Consider the following 7,959-nt stretch of genomic DNA (forward strand, 5'->3'; position numbering starts at 1 on the left):
AAAAACCCCCCCCCCCCCCCCCCACGGTGGATACGGTGGATAAAATAACAATGCAACAATGATAACAATATAACAAAATATAATAATAATAATAACAAAAAATGCGGAAAAAACATACCGAAAATAGACAAAAAGGAAGGCACTACGGGATTTTAGTTTGTTTTTGCAGTCATATTCAGAGCTTCCATACATTTAAGTACTAAGATGTCTAAAATAGTATCCAAAATCAGTTAGTTTACGGTGATACATAAAATCTCTCACCTTGGTACCTTCACTGAGCACCAACAACCCTCGGAGCGTCTTACTGAGGAAACATCTCCTCAACCCTCCCTCTGATGATTACAGCTGCACGAATGACAACATCTACACGTGTGCTTGCTCTACTAGCCTACTAAACCATTCGCTTTGTGCGAGACACCATGGACATTCGCTCCGGAATGGGTTGTTTGTTTTAGTTTTCTAGGTCCTCGACAGACGCCAGTGCAGGTTCGTTCTGTAGCGTTACAACAGACAGAATGAATCTCTGACTGGAACGCAGAAACAGCGCGAGAACAACCACTCCGACGTGAGCGAGGACTAAAACTTTTGAAGAAGAGAGAGAAAAGATGTGCTTATAAGACATTAATCCGTCTTAACAGGTAAATAGTCTTTCTTATTTTATTTTTCTAACTGTCAGTTTAAATTCCTTCACATATCGCTGTATCAGTGCCGCTGTGCGCGCGCGCGTCTCATCCGCAGTAGCGGAGCTCGCATACCAACTCACATGCTGCAGTGAACTGACGGGGCATAATAACGCATTTAAAGGCCTAAATAACAATAATTTAGACGAGTATTATTATTGGCACAACTCCACCGCTGTCTATACTAGCAGACTTTCTAGAGTAAATGCTAAAGGAGACTTAGGTAAAGCCGCAACTAAGTGTTTTTCTCGTTGAGATGAAGTACGTTAATCTCTTTCTCTCTCATTTTGACAGTTTAATGATAAAATGTGTTGTTTTATGCATTGTGATACTAAGTAGGCTACTATTTTGCATGTATTAGTCATGGTTGTAATGTCAAGATCTGAAGTTGACTGGGTGATGATAAGCATTTCTGTTTGGTCTCAGTTAATCTGCACTTTAGCTTTTGATGACATTAGTTGTGAAGAATATCTGCTTTAGGCTGCTTGTTTTTGTTTTTAAATCTCTGGTGGTCAGTTGCCTCAGTAAAAGCTTCATTTATCACCACCTTTGACACATCCATCATGTTGGAGCTTCTCTTGGGAAAGTGCTGTTTCTTAAAGGGATAGCTCACATAAAAACCTGTCATTATTTACACATCCCAATGTCATTTTGTTGGGAAGTTTTCCACATAGTAATGGCGCATAAAGGTTTCATTTTATGGTTATCTGTAAATGTATGTCCATTTTGCATTAAGACTCATCTAGTCTCGCGTAGCCAGATCTTCAGACTGACGGCTGAAGGTCTGGAATCCATGGCAGCTTTCATTGGCCAATGCCCGCCCATGAGGTCGTTTGACCGACATGTTAAACAATCAATTTACAGTTCGTTTCGTTCAGCGTCACGTTTCGGGGTGTGGAAATGTCGCCACAAAAACAGTGAAGGGATGTTCATTTCGGTTAATTTTCCCGAGCGACAACCGTTACTTGTTATCTGAACATTAACCATTAACTGATAAGATTAGAATAATAAATTTATTAGTAGTAATAGTAATAGTATTAAATAAAGTATATTATATATATATATAGAAAGTAATTAAAAAAACTAGTAATAGTATTAAATAAAAATAGAATGGATGAGTGTCTGTGACCCATTAAAGATACAAAAAAAATTTTTTTCACAGGTTTATTTTAACGTGCAAACAGCAGCATAAAGAACAACAGAGCAATAACAGAACCTGGATTCACACATCGTCAAATTATCACGCACCTGCAGCACTTCTGAGAATAGAGAAAAACAGAATAAAATAACAAATAAAACGAATAAAATAAATAGGCCTACACTAAATATTTTTCAATTAAATAATTAACATTAAGATGACAAAACGAAAACACACTGAATCCTTCAATGCACCTTAAAGAGTCTTTTTTCCGTCAGACATAAAAATAAATAGCAGGCCTACCTCAGTGCACAATGTGTCTAGTTTTTATATATAAAAAAAAAAGTTGCCTCAAATATCGACATGCTGTGCGGATAGTCTGGAGTAGAGCTCTGCGTGGAACTTTTTCGTAATGTCGCTCACGCTGAATTTCTGACCATTACCGCCCGCTACTGCAATGTGTGTTTCGCTCCCTGCCCGCTACCGCAATGTGTGTTCCGCTCCCGCGATTTTTGTGGCCGCTCCCGCAAACATTCTTATATTGTTTATAATTTTCTCAAATATTTCACATACTTTTGAAAATCCATCGTTTAGTGGATCCTGATAAGCGCTCGTTGTCACAGTTGTAAAGCTTTCTTCTTTTGTGAGGGGGTTTGGTGTCACGGCATCTTTGTTTCCTGGTGGAAAGTTAAAGAACGCGGCACACACGTCTCCCGGAAATCCTGTATAATTCAACCAATCCGATGACGACTTCGAAACTCGCTGTCAATATGCGGGTATTGAAATCGCTTTTGAATGCGCGCTCGCTGTTCACTTTAACTTTCAATTTCGCGTTCATACGCACTCTGTGTAAAGGAGCATATCTAATCTTACACGATCAGATATTTGTCAGTGAGTTCAGGATCTGCTGAGCAGCAAATACTCCAGCATGGTCTGTCAGTCATCTATTCTACTCTCGACCCGTGATCAGTCAAGCTCGTGTTGAATGCAGGGTTGCAAAGTCCGTGTTTTTTCCACGGATTCTTTTGTGAGGGGGTTTGGTGTCACGGCATCTTTGTTTCCTGGTGGAAAGTTAAAGAACGCGGCACACACGTCTCCCGGAAATCCTGTATAATTCAACCAATCCGATGACGACTTCGAAACTCCTGAAGTGTTTCCACTTTTGTGTGCCATATGCATCAGATGTTCATCCAATGGTCCGTGGGCGTGACATCTGAGTTTGAGACTAATACGGCTCATCCTGACAGCAAACAACATACATTTTGCAAAAATGGTATAGCCCACATTAAGTGTAGGTAGACATTAAATGCATGTTTAGTATTCTACACGTAACACAGGTGAGTGTGTGTTATTTTAGTATTATATACTATTATAGTTTTTATTAATATTTTGAATTGGCTTTTATATTATACTTTCAATTTTCATTTTCATTTTAGTTATATTTGTAGTAATTTATGCTTTTGCCATTTTATTAGTTTTATTTTTTAAATATTACTAGTTAGGTTTACTTTATTTTTTTTTATTTATTATTTTTTTTAATTTTATTTCCAGTTAGTAATTAAACTAAAACTAAAAAAAGTTTTGATCATATATTTATTTATATTTTATTTTATTTCAGATATGTTTTAACTAACAATAAATGTTTTAAATAGTTGAACTTCTAGTTTTAGTTAACAATAACGATGTAGTTAACATTTCTCTGTGTTTTTTAAAATAACTTTTAATTTAGTGATTTGAACTTCTGCTTTAAAATAGTAACCAATCAGCAGCTGTTTTTTGAGGGGTTTAATGTGTGAATATATTTTAACATTTTCTTTGCACATAAAGTAAATCATAGCCTACAGTTACAGTCACTATATTTGTTTTCATAGCATTCAATTTGCCCATTATTTGGGCCCGTCATTTATTTAAAAAAATAAAAAAACTCCACGCATACCTATTCTTTCACTCCTCTATGTTCTGTCTGATTATCTGTCTCTTTATGCTGTAGTTTAAGGTGCTTTCACTGATTCTGATTGCCTGTAACAAAACAAACAGATTTTGTCTTTTTAGGCATTCTGCATGGAAGATTACAGCAATAGAAGGTGCTTATCCACTGTATATTCAAAACAGAAAGTAGATTAGCGTCAGTCTTTCGACATTTTAAACAATCACTAACCACCCATCAGATAGGCATGCGAAAAAGTGGCTCCATTTTCCTGTCTTAGAGTTGTCACCTTAATTACACTTCTTTGAAAAGCCTAACAACTACAGCAAATGAAGGCTTAAAATGAGGCTGTATCTGATTGCGTTGCAAAACAACCCAGCAAAGCAGGTGGACAAATGATTCATACTGTTTGTCTTGATTGCACATCGGTGTCCTGACTAATAGCAACTGTTCCTTAAGATGTAGTGTGCTAGTTGTATGTACTAGGGCTGCAGCTAATCACTGTTTTGATAACTAATTAAATAGTTGATTATTCTCTGTATTTTATTGAAGAAAAAATAACATTCAAAATCATGTTCAGAGTTCTTTTTCAATACAGTGTGCAGATTCATGTACAAATATTACAGGATTACAAAAACCAATTTTTGCATTACATGTAGAATTTCAATTAAATATGGCCAATTTTAAACCTAAATTTAATGTCCAAAACAAATATTTAGCTGATTTATTCAATGCATTTTTATACTCTGTATTTTATAGAAAAAAATCCACATCATGACAATTGTGAGTTGTATTGAAGTATGTATTTAAAAAGATTAAAAATATTTGCATTACAAAACAAACAAATGTCTCCTACTTGTTTTGCATTTCACATAGAATTTCAATTAAATATGGTCAATTTTAAACCTAAATTTAATGTCCAAAACCAATATTTTAACATTTTTGTCAGCTTCTTCAATCCATTTTTATACTCTGTATTTTATTGAAAAAAAAAAGAAAAAAATCACATCATGCTCAGAGTTCTTATCCAATACAGTGAGCAAAGTGAACTCTATATGCATGTATTTAAAACATTTTACATTACTAAAACAAACAAATATCTCCCAAATTGTTTGCAATACACATAGAATTTCAATTAAATATGCTTAATTTTAAACTTAAATTTTATGTTCAACATCAGATGTTATATCATTAATATTTTAGTCAATTTATTCAATCCATTTTTATATTCTGTATTTTATTGAAAAAAAAAATCTGCATCATGCTCAGTTTTTATCCAATACAGTGAAACAAATTTCTATAAAAATATAATTATTAGCGTTACATGTAAAATGTTAATTATGTATGGTTATTTTAAACCTCAATTTAATGCCCGACAGCAAATATTTAATATTATTAATATTTTAGTCAATTTATTTAATCCATGTTTCAAGCATTAACTGCTGTAGAGTGACTTCAATGATGATAGTAATTTCATTACCACGTTTTAACTATTTGCTTGCTGCAGTATATTCAATACATGAGGGACCCATGGTTTTGCGCGCCATCATTAGCAACTTTGCCTGGCCTGTCACCACCAACTCACCTGGGAAACTCATACTGCCACGTCTCAGAACGCCACCCTATCAACTGAACAGCTTACATCAAATTACAATGCATGAGTGTGGGCGACTTGTGTAAACATATCTCTGCCGAGGGAAGTGAATATGACATTTTTATGTTAAGAGCATTGCCCCGGCATTCCAGGGTCTTACAGATGTAACCAGCTATTCCCTGTGCGCTGCAGATTAGAGGATTAAGAGATATAGCCTAGAGTTTGTGCAATATCCATAATGCCTCAGCAGTAACACAGACACTAGTGGAAAACGCACGGCGCACTGCTCTCTAATGCGTCAAGAGACGCTCATGACCAGCTGCTGGTCTGCGATGACTGACCTCCGTGCCTGTGGCTTTGTATTTTGTACTTTTGTTGACTGACCCACTTATTTGTCTGTGGTAACCCTGCTGTGTTATTTTAAATACTACAGTGAAAGCTACAGCCAAAACAAAAACTATAGTAGGGGAGACCAGGGCTGGTTGACTATTTTTTTTACCCCGATTTCAACTTTCTGTCTTTTTTCAATTTCGGCACATACTCTACTTACACCTATGGAAATTTTTAGAAGAAATACAATTTATTGAACACATGTTGAGTATTTAACGGGGCATGTTGTCCCACTATATGGGGTAAGTTGACTCATTTTCAGCTAAACCATATGCAAATGTAATGTACATATATAAAATTTTCTTATATGAATTATATTATATATATCAAGATTTCATATACACTGAACAAAATTATAAACGCAACATTTTTGTTTTTGCCCCCATTTTTCATGAGCTGAACAATGCATTTTTTACCATGTTTGACAGAAGACGCGCACTAAAATGTAATTCAGTGTAACAATATTTATATACCAAAAAATCTTGTTAGGCATATTTAAAACATGAATCATTTGATGACATATTAAAAGACTATATTTAAGCATCACAGTGCAGCCCTCAAATATCAATTAACTTTAATTTTTAAATCTTTATACTTTGCTAATGTCCTTCAAACCACTATGTTTTCCAATTTGCCAGAAAGAAATTTTTGTAAGGAAGTGAAAATCATTTAAAATATATTAAAATTTAGCATGATCATATATTCTTATTTGTATTTTAATAAGTACAGGTCAGAATGAGTATATTGTTTCGTTTTTACATGAATATATGTGTTACACTGAATGACCATGGTTTGTTACCCTGAATGACGATTTGCCAAAAAGAGAGATAACATTGCCATTGTTCCCATAACTGAAATATTTTTAGTATTAATCTGTGTCATTAAATTAGTTTTAATAATAATCCTGAGTAAATGACTGCAGAAACAGATGTTGAAATATAAAAAGCATTTTCCTGATGCTCCCCTGCCATGCTTGCTTAGCTTGTCACTTTGTTTCTGACTTGCTCGGCCTCAAAAATTCCTGCTTGCAGCCACATTTATTAATACTTTCTGTTTGAAAACATAAATGACATGATCAAGATGAGTATATTTGGGTGGAGAATCCCCTCAGTGATCTCTCTTAAACTACTGACATACTGTAGTGAGGGGGTCTCACTGCCCAGAATTATTGGCAAGCTAATGTTTTCTCTTTTCCTGGCTAAAGGCACGTTCACACCAAGTACGGTAAGGATAAAGATAAAGAAAAAAAAAACAATCAAAAAAGTGGAAGAAATATCTTCTGTATAAAAGAATAGCAGATTCCACAGCACAACTAACGATAACTGCACAGAGAAACGATATTGTTGGAATCTCTTTGATATTGATGGATTTGTTTGTTTTTTCCAGTTGCTGAATGATAAAAGCATTGACAGCCAATTAGAATGAATTCAACTTTAAAGAGCTCGAGCATTTAAAGTGGCAGACAACAAATCTGCAGCAAATGCTTAGAATGAACAGTGCTATTGTTTATCAGCGTGGAGGCTAACATAGTTACTGTTATAGTTATTTTATAGTTATTGTTCTTGGTGTGAACAGGTTTTAAGAGTGCCACCCAAGCTACTGGGTCCACACTTAGTTTATTAGCTTTTTGGCTTTTTACAGTGCCTATTGACTCCCTCTGTTCATGGGTGTCTATAATTAATCAATAATCAAATTAAACAATACCAAAATGCATTCAAATATTAATATTTATTAAGTTTAACACATATTTGTCAATGCTAAACATTCCTAATTTATCTGTAATATAAATAAGATGTTAAAATTGTTATTTATACAGTGATACTGTCATTCAGTGTAATGGATGACACTGTGGTGTAACAGAGAATTTGCATTACACTGAATGACAAAACCATTACCCTGAATGACGAAACTTCTACATCAGCTGATATGTCAGGCAATCAAATGGCCACCTATTTCAAACAGTAAACTTGACCAGTAAAGTTAATCACAATTATTCACAACATCTACTTGTTTTTAAAAAAATCTAACATTAAAAGTGTTTTTGGCATTTCACTGAATGATGTGTTTTTTGTAACCTATGTTACCACACCATGAAAAGGTGAAATTATCAAGTATTTAAGAATAATAAACTCACTTTTCTGCAGCACCACATGGTCTTTCAGGTGCCATTTAATGATGTCACTGACTGCCGAATGACTATCAGTTTTTTATATGATTTCAGAATAACTTC

At 34.6% G+C, this 7,959-nt stretch overlaps 1 protein-coding gene across 4 annotated transcripts in view; it reads left to right on the top strand.

Annotated features, from left to right (window-relative positions):
* The first annotated feature begins 266 nt into the window (after window positions 1-266).
* Window positions 267-7,959, top strand: part of tenm2b (teneurin transmembrane protein 2b) — a 269,320-nt gene continuing 261,627 nt past the window's right edge. For all 4 annotated transcript variants that reach the window (XM_016467623.1, XM_016467628.1, XM_016467625.1 and 1 more), the window contains exon 1: window positions 267-638. The gene's annotated coding sequence lies outside the window, so the exon portion shown is untranslated. The remainder of the gene's footprint in view (window positions 639-7,959) is intronic.

The sequence above is a fragment of the Sinocyclocheilus anshuiensis genome, unplaced genomic scaffold (assembly GCF_001515605.1).
Source record: "Sinocyclocheilus anshuiensis isolate Anshui unplaced genomic scaffold, SAMN03320099.WGS_v1.1 scaffold700, whole genome shotgun sequence".
NCBI lineage: Eukaryota > Metazoa > Chordata > Actinopteri > Cypriniformes > Cyprinidae > Sinocyclocheilus > Sinocyclocheilus anshuiensis.